Here is a 16,437-nt window from a genome sequence, read left to right on the forward strand (position 1 = left end):
ATAGTATCGAATGTTTGAGCTTCATTGAAAAATAATTTACAATAAAGTTAATCACTTGTTCACTAAATTCTCTATTGATTTGCTATTTATGGAACATATTTTCCTTATAATCACTACCTCTTTTCACACATCACTAATGAAACACACTGAAAAGGATATCAAAAGGATAAATGCACGATATTTTGAACTATTCTTAAGGTTTGGAGATCAACCTTTGTAGAAGTTTGAAGATTAGTAGTTTAACTGAGTCTAACACACTTCACACACTTAATTTGTTCAACCGATCTACGTTATTGAGTAGATATATTAGCCTGGTTAGTGGCAAAACGTTTATATTCAATTTAACAACAAGTAAACCATTCGCCAAAAGATTGCTCCGGAAAGGTAAAATGGCTACACGAAAATTGCCACCGTTGTTATCTGACAGTAACAAACTGAGCAACATCTTTATATTGTAAGCTATCAACCTCTCCGCACTCCGAAAGGTGGTGCGTGGTAATACTCTGCCGGAAACTCACCCGCCCAGCATGGAAAACCGCCGCGCACTCCTGCGTCCCCTGTCGACGACACGCTGGGAAAAGTTTTAAGCACCATTTGAGTAGCGGCAGCATATGGTTAAATTTAAATTAAAATCACAATAATACCAACTGACACCCCACATAACAAATTAGCGAATCGAAAGACTCGCTCTTGTTTACAGCGCCCAACACGAACGACAAGACGGTGACACACGGAGCGCACCCCGGCGTTTTTATTCCACGCCGCCTGCCCACATTCGCGGCAGCAAGCCGAATTCGACTTACTTAGCGCTTTGCTCTAGGTGATGCTACCGTACGTGTCGGAAGCAGCTAGCAGCAACCCTTCGCACCGTGAGCCTTAGCGTTTAGCGCGCGACAAGGTGGCGCACCCGGGTGGCTTTGCGTGCGAAACGACGTTCAAAATGCCGCGCGTACCGAATTGGCGTAGAGCGTAGAGCGAACCGGGAAGGGGTAATATTTATAAAATTTAATTCGATTTCGTTGTACACTTCAACCCTTTTGCTCGTGTCGCCACGCCGTTTGCTGTCCCGGCGCGACACGGCGCGACCAATATCCTCCATCAACCTCCATTAACAGCCGAACAGCCGAGTCGTCGGCAGCAGTCGTCGCGAGGAAATTCACAGTTATAAAAGACACTTGTTTCCAGCGTTAAACAAGAAAACGATACAAGCACTAGTGCACCACCACCGCACCGGAACCACCCCCTACGGTGCGACTAGCGACTTGCCACTTGGACCTGTTTAGTGTAAAAGCGATGGCGAAGCTGTTGCCACTGCTCAACCGTGGCCCGGGAGGGGGAGGGTGCTGTAAATTGAAAATTTTACAAAAGTATCCTTCTTTCGCAACTCTTTGCTTTGCGACGAGCGCGATTCCTTAATCGATCTTTCGCTACGATCTACCTCCATCGCATCCCCTCCCATCTACAACGACCCCTATAGGAACTCCCTTTGAGTTGAGTTCGAAACACGTACACAGTTTCTTTACAGCTGACAAAAAAGTGGATCAAAATATTAAAAAGTGAGTTTAAGCAACAAAAATAACACAAAAACCCCTTCCCTGCGAAAACTCAAACATCTTGGCAGAATGTCAAAAATCGGCTTATATTAACTTTATGGTGCCGGTTCGCAAGGTGCTCACAAACACACACACACCTAAGTGAAGGAGTTGGAAACAACAACCTGCTTGTAATAATATTGGCGCACTGCTGTTTCGATGTTCGATATTTGGCCGTTTGGCAGCCGGTGACAACGACGACGATGACAATCTGCCAATAGCTGGTGCTGGTGCCGGTGACGCACGGGGGATCGTTTGGCCAGGGTCGTAAAGGGTTTTGAAATTTCTATTACACATATTACGACCGGTGCTCACGGCACGTTCGAATCGGCATCGGTGTCTACAAGCCGGTCATGTTTGTTGGCAATATGCAATGCAATGAAATTTCACTGTCCCAATCGACGAAGAAAGTGTAACAGCGGGTCATAAACACGGTGGCAATGGAATTGTCATACTAGGGCTATATGTTTTGTGTTTTACATTTTAGTTTTTTGGGCATTTTTAGGCGGAATTGTGTATTCTATTGAAACTTAGACAATGGGCTCAAGTTACGGGGTTTTAGTCCTTTTTTTATTTAATTTATTATCTGTTTTTAAATTCGAGAAAGTCGAACAGGTCCTATTACTTAAAAATTAATTTTAAGATCACCATATATATGTCATCATCACATTAATATCATTAAATCTTGATTATTATGTTAATTTGTTGAAATTTAACTCAATCTGTAACTCAATTTTGTTATATAGTGGAATCATAACACATTCCAAAAGTATTAAATCGGCATTAGCAGTTTAATCAAAAGGATGTTGAAATAAATTTGTAGTTTTCCTCCACCGAAATATGTTCTACAATGTTCGAATATCTAGGTTCTTCCAAAGATCTGAATAAATAAATTAAACAATCAATATAATGCAGTGGAGTGCCGATTATCCTTGCTCATCCCGAATCGACGGTTGCCGGATAATCGAATAACACGGATAATAGGCACATATCCAATTTAAAGAAAAAATTAGCATATAATGAGCCATAGGTAGGGGTTTTTTAGAGTATAATTTATTTTCCCTGTGTGGTTTATTTTTGAAAAAAGAAATTTTAGTTGCTTTCTTTAAGTATTTGAGCTCATTAGATCGTTTACATTCAAGTCTTTCATTTTTCCATCAACGGTGTTGCCCGGAATATGTCAAATTTCCTTTGGAAATGTCATTTGGACATCATTGAATGTTAGACCACCAACACAAGGCTTTTTCCTGGTAAATTCTAACAAATTCTTGATATTCTGTAAGATAAGTTTGGAAAATCATGCTTTCTGCGTATAAACAACTTGCCAGGATTAACGTCTTGTTTGACAAACACTTCTAAGTTCAAGTTCTTGCTTTATTCTTATCGGAATTAACAGTTCATTTTTTAGGGTGACACGATTCCTCTTTCAAATCGCAATCACAGAGTTGTATAAGGCGCTTTTTCGAATACTAAAGGTTAAACTTATTGGACAACTGTTACTTATGTGGCATGTCAAGGTGCAATCTTGTGATTACTGTTTAGGATATTTATAATATTATAAATATATAATATTTATTTAAGCTTCTAATAGCTTATTTAATTTTATACAGCAAACCACCACCATTTTAAAACACTGCTCATGACTTCATTGAAAGATAAATATATTAGAATTGAACTTCATGGCATTTGTGAATTTGGAATTTGAATCAAAAATCAATTTTATTTTACACTAGAACACACGATGCCTAATTAATTAATATACGAGGAATTATAGAAGAAATGTATTTAAATCTTACACTAAGCTTACATGCAATAAATAGATCGATACAGCTATGCAACAGTTCGTTCGATCGTTCGTTTAGAATTTAATTATTCTTCGAAGTCAAGCAATCTCAACTCATCACAAAATTAGTCGCCCAAAAACCATTCGCCAAAACACCACTTACATGAGACATTTGGATTTACATACATATAATCCAGGTGCAGCGACCAATGTCCGTAAAAGGACAATAAAAGCTACAGCGGAGATAAATGAGTAAAAGCAAAACAAAACACAACTCTCCATCGAACCCTTTTTTTGCTAGCAAATGTTCAGTTCATCCTTATTTACCAAAGGAATCATACTCCGACCAACGAAACGAAAAAAAAAAGAGATCGAAAGCAACGAAAAAAAAAAGAGATCGTAAAAAGGATCTCAACAACTCCACCTCCTTCTCCGGTGTTCGGTGAGGGTGGCCCCGGCACCATCGAGGAACAAACGAAAAAACCAAAACAAAAGGCATAATGCAAACGGCATTAATGAAGTGTAAAATGTGTTTATCTCTGAATCGCCATCAATCCAATTTAGAAAATATTTTAATTGAAAAACCCTCCAGAGCATGTGTGTGTGTGTTTTCCTTTTTTTTCCCCATATTGTTGTACCCATTGAATTATTTTGCCCCCTTTACCACAGTTCTTCCGGTTATTCGCAGTTCTTCTCAAACAGCACACACCCATTAGGTAGACTGTGGTGTGCCTCCGGGGGCCACAACCGTAAGCGCAAGCTGACGACAATGTCGAAGAACATCTAACGCGACCGTAGCAGCAGCAGCAGCAGCAGAAGTGTGAGAGCACAAAAGCATTGTAACCGAAATCAGCATCGGTCCGCATACTCGTCACTTCCGCCATAAGCCGTGCTGGATTTATGCTGGAGGCCATTTACACACTGACTAGCAGACACAGTGTGTCTGACCCCGAAACACTTGCAAATGGGGCAACCGCGGGGCAAAGGCAAAGGATGCCGATCCAAGCAAGCTGCGGAAGAAGCGTGAACGGGTCCCCTTTCCACCACACTTACACACAAAGATGGCATAATTACAAGTGCCATTTCACAAGCGCCATCAACTTCCGGTGACCAAAAGCGACCCGTAGCGGGTGTAGGCGACCTCGGACGGGTTTCGCTGCTAGGATGCGCCCGACCAGAAGTTGTAATAAAAATCACGCCACACACCATCGTCGGGCCGGGGAAGGGATACTCCCGCCATACCGTGTAGGGTACCTCGATACTTCTGCATACGATACCACGCGGATGATAAATGGGCAAAACAGGCACCATACCATGACAAATTTGCTTCAGGGTCCCTTTTCATCAACAACAGCAACAACAACGACGCTCATCACGACGACGTCGTCGTCGACGACAGGGAAGCAGCAGCAACAACAAAAAACCGAACAGGAAAACCCTTCATTCTGGCGGTTGGTCGTGACGGTCCCTATTTTCCCGGCAGCCCGCCACACTCGCGAACACACAACAAAAACCTCGGGTGCCAAAACGAGGAAATTGAGCTAATTTTAATTTTATTTATATAAATTAATCCAAAAATCATTCATTAAAAATCTACCCCGCCGGGCGTTCGCAGCAAACCGGGGGGTATCACAAGGGGCTGCTTTTGCTGCTGTTGTTCGACGACGACACACAAAGCGGGACACCCGACGCCTCGTAAAGGAGGCTGCTCCTTTTGGCCATTGCCTTTTCCCTGTTTGCCGCCGGGCGCGAGTGGAACAAAAAAAACCTTTTGTTACCATGCGCTACATGCGCTTACGTTGCGGGTGGAAAACTCCGGAAATATACCATCCCTTCCCACACACACACACACACACGTGCTCTCAAGATGGAAAATGACGTTGAACGGTTGGGATAATGTTTCGGTTTATTCCTTTTTTTTCGTCCCCCCCGTGTATGCTTCGGAATACATCATCCACCGTGGAACTGTTGAGGGTTGTTTATTTACAATCGTACCTGTACCGTGTAGGTGGAAGAGTAAAAAGCATAAATCGTACGATAAATCGTGTGCAATAAACTGATGTATATTATAAGCAACATAACATAACATTTATCAAACGAAATGGTAAAATAAGCTCATTTTTTGGTGATGAATAATGTGATGCATTTTAACTTATGCATGCGTACAACAAGGAGTATGAAAACAACTCACATTAGGATATAATCATTTAAACAGGTTGAAAGTAAAAAAAAATGTTCGAGTAGAAAAGTCGAGAGTATGTCAAATACTGTAAATGTTAGCACAACGATCCCTTGTAGGTCAATTGAATATAATTCTATATAAGTTAGACAATCGCAATGGCGGACGGGATCGATCTAGATGGAATGTGGGTCTTGCGATACGTTACATGTCCAATTACCTTATGTGTGTGATATTCTAAAGTAGGTTAATATAATATCGGTAATGCCTTCTAAACTCGAAAGTTTAGAAATTTGGATAGAATATTAGCGTCTTTTGAAGACCTCTTTAATGGCTATTATAAATCCACAATCTACAGCTTTGTGAGTAGGAAGACCACTACTATAAAGAAACTGTAAGAAGGATAAATTAAAACTTTCACCAATTTTTCATGAAATTCGCTCCAAATGCTAATGATGATGCTAATAATATTTTTGGAAAAAAAGTAGATTTAGAAAAATAATTGGTGGACAATTATTTAATACACGCGCGCCAAATATCAGGACATTATAGAGCACAACAAATGTAAGAATTCAGCTTAAAACAGCCTAAAGTGGCCAACTATATTGAAGGTTACCTCTGGTATGACTGTGGTTCTGAAATATTACACAACTCTTTAATTTTCTAATACGTATATTAAATGTTTTAAATATCCTAGAGATCCTCTCAAGCTATTGTCGGGGTAAGAGGTAGGACTCATCAAATCAAATCACTAATATCACACTGATATGTATTCTTTCAAACAGTTCACAAAGTCAATTAATAACATTAATCGCTTTTTTAACTTCTTAATTAAGAATGTTTTAGATTTGCCAGTCGTGCTATATTTTTTGTTGTACAGAGTGAACAAGATGCCTCTCTAATTTCCATCCAAATAGTTACGTATGTATAACATATCCTGCTACTGATACACCATTTTTAAGCAGTCTTCAAAGGAATTGGTCACACTCGGGCCCGGGGAACACGATAATACACTGCAATTATTAGACACTCCTGTATGAGCCGCAAACGGCGCAACACTTCCGTACTGCCAATTTCCTTTGCGCCATTACCGCCGAGTGTGTTCCCCGGTACAAGCGAAGGACGATTTATGTCTTTCCCGGTTTTCCCCCAAGTCAGCCACTATCCCTCCACCATCTCTGTTCCACCCCACGCTGGAGGATGTCAAACCGTTTGAAATTAGACGTGCGGTCGAAATTTACAACAACAAACCATTATCGCCCGATAAATCATATCACACGCTGACAGGGCGGCAATGAAGGAAAACCCTACGGCTTGGCCGGGACCGCCTGGAAAACCCTCCGACTATGGTCAGCTTCTTTCCGGTTGTCCATGTGTCCGAGTGTGGCAGTGATGACGATGTTGTGTTGCTGCTGGAAAAGCATCCGCAAGCGACGCGAAGTGTCGACTTCACTCACGATTCCGCGTGCCATTTAACCGAAACGGCTTCTACGTACGGCAGGAACCCCTCCCGGTGGTGGCAGTGCCACCGAGCAGCATTAGCTCGATTTGTTTTGTGAAAATTGCAAGCAAAGGGCGTTTATGAAATTTCCTACCACTTCTGGAACCCTTCGCCGATGGGCCGATTCCGGTTTCCATTTTTCGCACTAGGTGACATATGAATTGATTGTAAGCGATATTAGTACCACCGCTTGCCACAATACACCCACAGAACATTGCGAAAACATCGGTGCCAGTAATGCGTGACGGCGTCGTTTGAGAGGTGGAATACTTTGGAGAATACATTTTCCACAGTTCTTAATGCTTTCCCTGCTGGAATGGGTGGAATGGGCGAGCAGAATGGAATTAGTAGTACATCGGATTGAACTACCGCGCCCGCTATTCGGACAGCTTGTCAATCCCGTTTAACCCCTCGTGATCCCCCTCCGGAGGGATGGCGAAGGTCGAAATTGCGCGACTAGCACTAGCAACAACATCTGTTCGCTTCTTTTACTGTGATTTTGTTTTTCCATCCCGTACCACGCTTGGCCACTTGATGCAATATGATAAACAAAAGGCCAGAAGCTAGAACGAATACGTACAGTTCGCAAGAGCACTCCCATCCTTGGCCACATCACCATGGTGACGCTATTTGCACACCCGATTCGCAATACCCGGCATGAGAGTGGAGCGCACTCAGCGAAATATGACAGTTGACTGACGTGCCGTAACCGTGTGCGGACCATTCCGCAGTGATTTCGCGCACAACAACTCCAAACAACGTGGTGCTAAACACGTCGAACGTAGTCAATTAATACATTATAATCGAAGCTGTCTGCTGACGTAATTGACAACTCTCGCGCATTCGGGCTACTCTATCTGCTACCACACAAGTGCTACCAACACATGTCATCCCCCGGCCAATGGAGTGGTTTAATTTGCTGGAAAATCAACTGTAACTTTTGACTTATCAGGATGTAACCGATAAAAGGGCGAAGGTCGAGATGCGTTTGCAGTGTCTTGTACAATTGCACGTGTATCTTTGCGCGATATGTGACTGCAAGTTATACTATAATATCTTGATATATAATATCTGAATCTCGCATCCTTCTGGACTTTATATTATATTCTTTTTCTTCTGAGTATTCTGCAAGTTGTATAAAAAATAAGACGAATGTTTTGATTCAAACATTCTCAATAAAACTGTTGGGTCTAAAAGTAAGTTTCGACTGTTTTCCCACGTTTTTAGGTGGCCTTCATGCAAAAGAGATATTCATGTTTTAGATATTCATGAGATGAAGACCATAAAGAAACACTCTTGTTTCTGATTCTGACGAATTCTGATAATTTATGATTAACTCAATCGAAATGAAGCATATTCCGATTAGATTCAAATACGTTTTTAACCGGCGCAGCAAATTAATGCCCGATCATTCTTGTGATTAAAAAATAATAACTAGTATCTAGTCACATATCCTTACCGTTTGTGCTTCAATACACGCCTTAGATGAATTAGCTAGCTTAGACAATATTTTCCAATGATAGTTTGACCACTCGAAAGCACTTCGTAATATACGATACGCTTCAAATTCCACCACGTGCAGAGCATAACTTTCTGTAAGTGAATATCTCGCTTTGGTTGCGATCGACTTAACTCACCTTATCGTATGTCTACAGATTCCATATATTCTACTCCATTAGACATTAGGGAACGTTAAATTTTAATTTTTTGTATTATCGTTTAGTCAACTGTTTTACTCAGTTTTACACTCAATTAAACAACAATATTTCCGTTGAGGTTTTTAAAGAAATATACAGATATACAAATATAAGATTCCTGAAGTAGACGAAGTATCTCAGCTCGATAAAAAATGCTTATGACATGTGAGATCTGACACTCCTGCCCGTAATAAACCGGAAACGTGAGAATTATTCTAGTAGATCCCATATTATATTCACACGCTTAAAAATACAACAACCCAGCGCATCATAAATATTACCCATAAATTCCGTGCTGAGTATTTTAAATTTACTGTACAAACAATCGCCATTTTCTCTGAGAATTTTGGTCCCAAGGGGTCGTTGCAGGGGGAAACAATTATATACGCTACGGCGTCACATAAAAATACTTTTATTTTGCCTAACCAAAACAACCGAAAAACCATACCTCAGGACCTTCGTGTACGCTCGTGGCGCCCAGTGCACTAACAAGTTAGTTTGGGCGCAAAGTGTATCGAGCGCAAAATTCGGTTTCCTGTGCGTTGCGTGTTGTTTTCTGCCGCTTTGCTTGTCTAAACGATTTTGACGAGTTTTGTTTCTTTTTCCTTTCCGTGTCCTCGCGCTAATGTATATGCTAGAAATGGCAAAATTTGGCACCGATCGGGAAACATTTTGTTTTGGCAGAACGTACCATTTTGAAATTGATTTTATTCAACAAAATACAAACCCACGCCGGTGCGAATCCAGTGCACACGTCGGTATGGGAATATTTAAACAAAAACAAAAATAATATAAATACACCAACAAACCAAGTGGATAAATGCGTTGGAAATAAATAACACTCAAACTTGAAGAGGGTACAAGAAAAAATAATAGCGAGAACTTAATAGAAAATTGATCCACATGCCCGTACTTCCGCCGTCAATCAGTTTGGCGCGTTGCATTATTTGTCTTTCCCTCCATTTTCCTATTTGTTGGCAGAAATAATAGATCACGCAGCAAACAAACATAAAAAAACAACAAGGATGCGTGTCAGAACCGTTCCGAAAGGTACACGAAATGCTAAACGGAATGCCGTGTGGCTTGTTGTGACTAATAAACGACCACGAACGGCTTGCGCCAACGGCGTACGATTGGTAGGTAATTTCGCCTCATTTCAATCCCTCAAACATCAGCACCTTGCACCGCGCGCCAGCGGAACACCGACGATATATAGTCCACCTGATAAAGACCGCTGGGCTCTCCAGTCTGCCTGTTACATGAGATAATTGGCTCATATAAATCAATAAACAACAAGCACCGAAAACCGTCGTGTTCGGCTGTCCGTCAACGGGGTATGATTTTTATCAATAAATACATCTTCAGCGCTACCTTTCTCCCGCCGGTTTGCCCTGCGGTGCGAACGGAACGGGCCAAAGGGTTGCCGGAGGGGGCCCAAAACTGGTGTGGATTGTTAATTGAATGTACCTAATCCATCAGTCTGGACAAAAACGCTTGTCGGACGGGCTGTTTCCCATCCTTTTTTTGTCTCCCCCTCAGCGCAGTTAGCAGATCAAGCTGAAAACAAGCCGAAGCGTTCGGTGTTTGGCTCGCGTACGAATTATCCAGTGGAAGCAAGAATGGCCAAAAAATAACACATTCAACATAAATCAAATTAAGACGGTCCAAAGGGGCTGTGGAAAGGAAAGTACAACGCACCCCAAAACACCAAAGCTGCTCCCCTTTTGGCTGGACAGCGCAAACAGCGCTGGCAGTTGCAGCCCAACGTGTTGGCCGACACAGATGAAGCGCAGTAGGCTAGGATCTTATTTCCTTGTGCGTTTCTTTTATTTCCTTTTTGTTTTTGAATATTTTTGCGTGTGTATGCATGTTGGCTGCAGTCTTAACAACGATCGCAATATTTGCGTGTGATCGCTTTCGCTTGATCGTGGTACTCCAACTGCACGCCCTGCAGTTCAATGTGCACCCGTATCCCGTGCGGCCAGTTTGATCGTGGCTAAACTAAAGCGAAATATAATTCCGATCGGTGCAACAACAAGAGCAGGACACAAAACCGACAACTTACACTTATTTAATCCTCACACATTTTTTTGCCTGTTGCCTGTTTGGTTTTTTGCTCATGTTACACCCGTTTAATTTGGGAAACGGTTCACGCAAAATTCGCTCCAAATCAACCCCGCAAGCCGGGGACCGGGCGCAAAACATCCCTACATCCCCGTGTTGACTTAAGGCTTACTTCTGCTCTAAATTCGCACATTTTAATTGTCACCCGTGTTGCGAAAACCCGCCTCCTGATCACTGGCGGCGTCGGATGGAAGGGCGATGTGGGGCGCGGGTTAAAAACCTGATCGGCGCGATCGTCGAGAAAAATAACGAAACAATTATAAGCCGATGCTAATTTGCTACAACATGTGGGCCCTATAATTTCGCAAAACACCCCTAAGAAACTTTACTCGGGCCGCATTCGCCAGCGTGGCACAGGGCCAGCAGGCGGAGAAGAAGACCCAAAAAAGCATTACCATCAAACAAACACGCCAAAGGATAACGCATGGGGGGATATGGGAAGGTGCTTGATTATTTGCGAGATCTTTAAGTTTGTTTCCTTAAAGCCTTCCTTCCTTCCCTACTGCGCTGGTAGCCGAAAACGGAGCGCACCTTTTTGATACAGTTTTTGCATTTGTTTTATTTATTTTTGTTGGCCGTTTCGTTGCATTTCAGATGCGGTGGTTACTCCCTTTCATTATCCGAATCAGTGTTTTTTTTTTCTCGCGGTTTTGCATCGTCTTCTTTAGACGCATTTCGGTGGAAGAAAGGTGTTGTACACTGTTTGCGCGGTTCAGTTGCCATTTCTCTGCGAGTTTGTCGACACTCATCCGCGGATGCAGTTCGACAAAAGGTGCGGGAACGAGTGTGCAACATTTTGGTGTGTTTAAGCAGAAGTACATAAACTAACCGCTAACGATACTCTAAGCAGATTAGATGTTAGAACAGTTAAAAATATTGTCCAAAGAGTGTTTGTTGCATACAACCTGATTTGTGATTGTATTTAGAGAAGTGAAAAACAACTGAATTGATGAACAGATGTGAAGAAAATTCATGTAAGTGAAAGAGTGAGAAGATAGGGTATCAATTGCCCTAAAAAAGGATCGATTTATATTTATTTAAACCAATTCTAATACTGATGTGCATGTGACTTACCTTACAAAGTGATAATTTAACCTTGTATAGCAATTTAAGGCTGGTAAAGATTACATCGCGAATAAAATCTCAACTGGATTGGAACGTTCTTTCCATAGTCAAAAATTGGCTGTATTTCAGCTTGGTAAGAAACAATATAATATACCAAACGCCGTAATCTAGTGGAATATTAAAAATAAATATGTTGAGTTATAACTATTATTGACATTTACTTTAACACATTCATTTTAACTAATTATTTCGTGAATCTCTGGAGAAATTTAACTGACTACTGAAGTGCTCATTATTATATAATACTCACTCTCCGTTTCAACATAACAAAGTGAAGTATTCCAATAAGAATTAGCATTAATATTTACATTACTTAATCCTTTACCCTACTTCATTAGTTGAGTGTTATTTCTACCGTAATAGTTTCATTTAGTCTTTATTCTGAAAGGGCTACATAAGAGTGGTTAATGTATAACGATACCATTTTGAAATAAACTTTTATCGATGTATTCTTCAAGGTAATAACTGATATAATGTTGCTCCAAATTTTGTTTCTCTTACCAATTTTTGCTATAATTTTGTTGGTCTCTCTAAATCGACCACCAAATCTTTTTTTTGTGATTCGTGAATTACTGATTCCATTAATTGTCGATAATAAAATACTTTTACATTAATATCTCAAGCTGAGTCTTAAGAGTACAACACACGCATTTCACAAGAAACAAGAACCTTTTACAATCAGGTATTCGAATGAGTACAAGCATTAAATAGCTCCAGACTTATTTAAGAATTCACAATCGTTTGTTTTGTGTGCTGTTAAACTAGATAACTCGTTATACAAGGTTTAACAAGCATTTATATAACAAAGTTTAAAATGTGTAACATTCTAAGCTAGATTAATATTAAGAAAAAAATTGACCCAAAAAGGGAGGCTGGAGGCAATTATTTTTATTTGACCATCTCCAAATCTCGTGATATTTGAAGAAAAGAAAATTAATTTTTCCATACAATTCCACTGTTCCAATTGGAAATTCCAGTGTTCCTGGCACTGAGAACACGCTCAAATTCTAATCTGGTATCATTTAAAACTAGCTATCATTAAGTTTAATAAATACAAATTTTTTAAGAAAGAGTATTAGCACTTATGAGGTATTTTGCGTTATCTCTTAGCTGTGTTAAAAGAGTTGTGGATTCTGAGTTAATTAGGAAAAAAGCAACATTCGGGCCAATGAGGTTTAAGTCATTTATATTTGATAATTCTTCTATTTATTAGCTTAAGGCTGGCAACTACAGAGCATAATTTCCTTAACTTGTTAGCTAGTAACTCGTAGCCTAATATTCAAACAATGATTAAGTGTACTAGACCGTATACCTAGCTGTTTAGGCCAAGAATAAACTACTATTCGCTACTATCCAACTCTATATCCAAACTCAGTTCGAAGTGAAGGACATAACACTAACTCCTGCAATGTTCCAATTGCGGAAACATTCTGCCAAAAAAAATATCCAAAACAGTTGTTCTGTGTGTAAATTAAAATAAATTAAATCATAATTGTGCCCAAAACTTGACCAATCTCCCTGTTGTTGCGTATGTGTGTGTGCGGTTCCGGGGCAGGGTTCGCACTCACCCCTAATTGATCCCACATCGATCGATTCGAAAGCCCACAACACATCCCCATAGGCAGTGGCAGTGCTTTAATTGATTTAACAGTGTAACAATCAATAAAACAATTTTATTTTATGTTCTCACTTTGCAACAACAAAAAAAGCCTCCTCCATCCCGTCAATTACCTTGGCCGGCTCCGCCTACAACGTTTGCGTGCGGCGGGGGTTCGGTCCGGATGTGCGCCAGCTTTGTGGGTGTGCGCGTGTGTAGGATGTCCGTTTGTGCGATTTTGTTCTCCTCCATCTCCCCCATGTGCTCTGTTTCGTTATGTTATACGTTGTTAAATACTATGTTAATAAACCGGAAGTGGGTTGGTAAAGTTTTTACCCCTTTATTTCTACTTTCCCATTGCCATTTTTGAGCTCGCTGCCATTAGCGATACAGGTCGCGTGTATTGTTTTCACTATCCGCTCCGCCACCGTTGCAGTCCAGTTGATGGACGGTTGGAAGCATAACCAGCATAACACTACCCCCCATTACGTGTGTCGTTTTTTTTTCTTTTTATTTCATGGTTGAGCGTCATCGCGTCAAACCTTCGCGTCCGCTGCACTTTGCCCCGATTGTGTGCAGTTGGGCAGTCAGTCAACCATCCGCCATGTAAAATGTGTACCGCCGGGCAATGGTGCTGCCCCTTTTCGTGTTTTCTATTGATTTCCCCACAAGGGGGAAATTGAGCCCATCAGCCATGTTTTTCTTCCATTAAGCAGAACGGGTGCTACTGCCAGTCCCTTTCGCACACGTGGTGTAAGTCTTCAAGAAATATCCCTTTCCTGCCAAGAAAAGGAACATTGCTTCTTCCCACTAGCTACACAGTACGCTAGTTTATTGTGGCGCCAAACGGCTTGTAATTGAGTGGAGTTCTTCGGTTCCGGCGCTGCGTCACCCAGTAGCAAGAACACACCACGAGAGAACATAATTTTTAACATGCGATTTTCAGGTAAACGTAACTCACCGGTGTTGAGGTTTGAGGTGCATCGCAATAGCAGAAAGAGTTTTATGCAATCGGTCAACCGATAAGAAGACCCTTCAGGAAAGAACTTTAGAGTCGAAGAAAAAAAAACCCGCGTCCACAAAACGGAGAAGCATCGTTCCGTGCCGATCAAGGAGGCTATGAAGGCTTCCTTCCCTCCAAGCAGCTACACAAACGGCAAATCCTTGTTAAGGTTGAGTTTATAATATGCAACATGATTTATCGTATTGCTGGCAAGCAGCACCACCTTATTGCATCCACCAAAGCCTCGTTTTTGCAATGCGTTATTTGTACCGTTTGCCGTTGTCTGTCTCATGCAAGCCGGCAGTTATCGTCGAGCGTTTGGAGCGCATGCAACCATCGCTAAACGGGCCAGAGAGCCTTACACACAAGGAAACACATTTATTATCTGCAAACATGCAGGATCAAAAGGGACTCCCCTCGTTGCGGTAGGACAAATGGGACTCGGTTGGAAGAAATTAAACTATTATACGGCAGGCTAGCAGGCTACACCTTACCCAAAAGGGTTCCCAAAAGCGTACGGCGAAGGTGACATCACGAACGGTAGCACGCTCAACCACGCTCAACCTGCCATGTCCATGATTTGGGGTAGTCGGTATCCGTGTGCCGTACGTATGGTAGTAGTCCCCCGTAACGTATCATCTCCAGTACGTTAATTGTAAGCTTCTCAAGTAACAACTTCTTCAACAAAGCGCTCCCAGTGCCGTCCGGCTTCCAACCCGGGTGTATCCGTTTTCGGGGGTGGCATCTTGTACAACATCCAGCTCTACAGGTCGTCCAGCACTGGGGTGAACCCATCGACGGAAAGCTCATGCAAAGCGGAACATGTCACCTTAAACCGTACACAGACACCGTCCCACCGTCGGTACGGATGTGTGTTTCAATTTGTGTAGTTGTTCGCTAATTTCACCAGCATCCGTATACCTTTTGCAAAGGATAAGGTGTTCTGGGTCAAGATGTTTTCCCCCGTTCGGTCCCCTGAACACCTTGGCCCAAACAGCTTGTTACGATGGGTGTACAACGTGTTAGATAAACTGTCGTTTAATTGGGACAAAACATATCTAATTGGGGCTTGGCTGGAACCATGTTTATATTACAACTGGTTGTAGAGTTATTTCGAGCGTATATGCGTGGACTTATGTTCGTCATAGAGCGTGATTTCTACTTGTTTACAGTGAGAACGAATCTCTTGAATAACAACAATTCCTTGCTTAATATTTCGCGTATTAGGTGAGATTCATTTCAAACTCTATCAAGATATTCAGGCAGAAAGTATGTGAGATGAGCAACATTAAATCCCAAGAGTCTCTGCAAAGTATCTCCACAAAAGTTCGACATATGTTTGATTCTTTCTTTGGTTTCTTCGACAACTCTTCGGCAAATCTTCAGCCTATCAAGAAGCTCTCAAACCTGCTTGAGGCACTGTGAATCTTTACCTATCTGCTTTCGACTACTAGCACCGGATTGTTTAACTGAAGTTTCTTCTACTCAAAATGACATAATTAATTATAGAACCAACAAGGGCTACAATACACAATACAAAATTGTGCAATTTAAAGGTGCTATCGGGTTTGTTTGATGTGTTCGATATTGTTCGATAAGACTCAAAACTCAAACACTCAGACGCTATGTGATAGGACGTAATATATCATTAGAATATGGCGATCAGGTTCAAAATTTCCATTTTTCCCCCATTGTTTATCAAGATGCCACCTAGAAATGGTTCAACAACTCATAATATTATAGCTGACACTATAGTGTTGGGTGAATCTGAGTCAGATTCATGATTTCAAATTAATCTTTAAACTGAATGAATGATTCTGAATCTATATTAATAGA

Source organism: Anopheles moucheti, chromosome 3 (genome assembly GCF_943734755.1).
Source record: "Anopheles moucheti chromosome 3, idAnoMoucSN_F20_07, whole genome shotgun sequence".
NCBI classification, from domain to species: domain Eukaryota; kingdom Metazoa; phylum Arthropoda; class Insecta; order Diptera; family Culicidae; genus Anopheles; species Anopheles moucheti.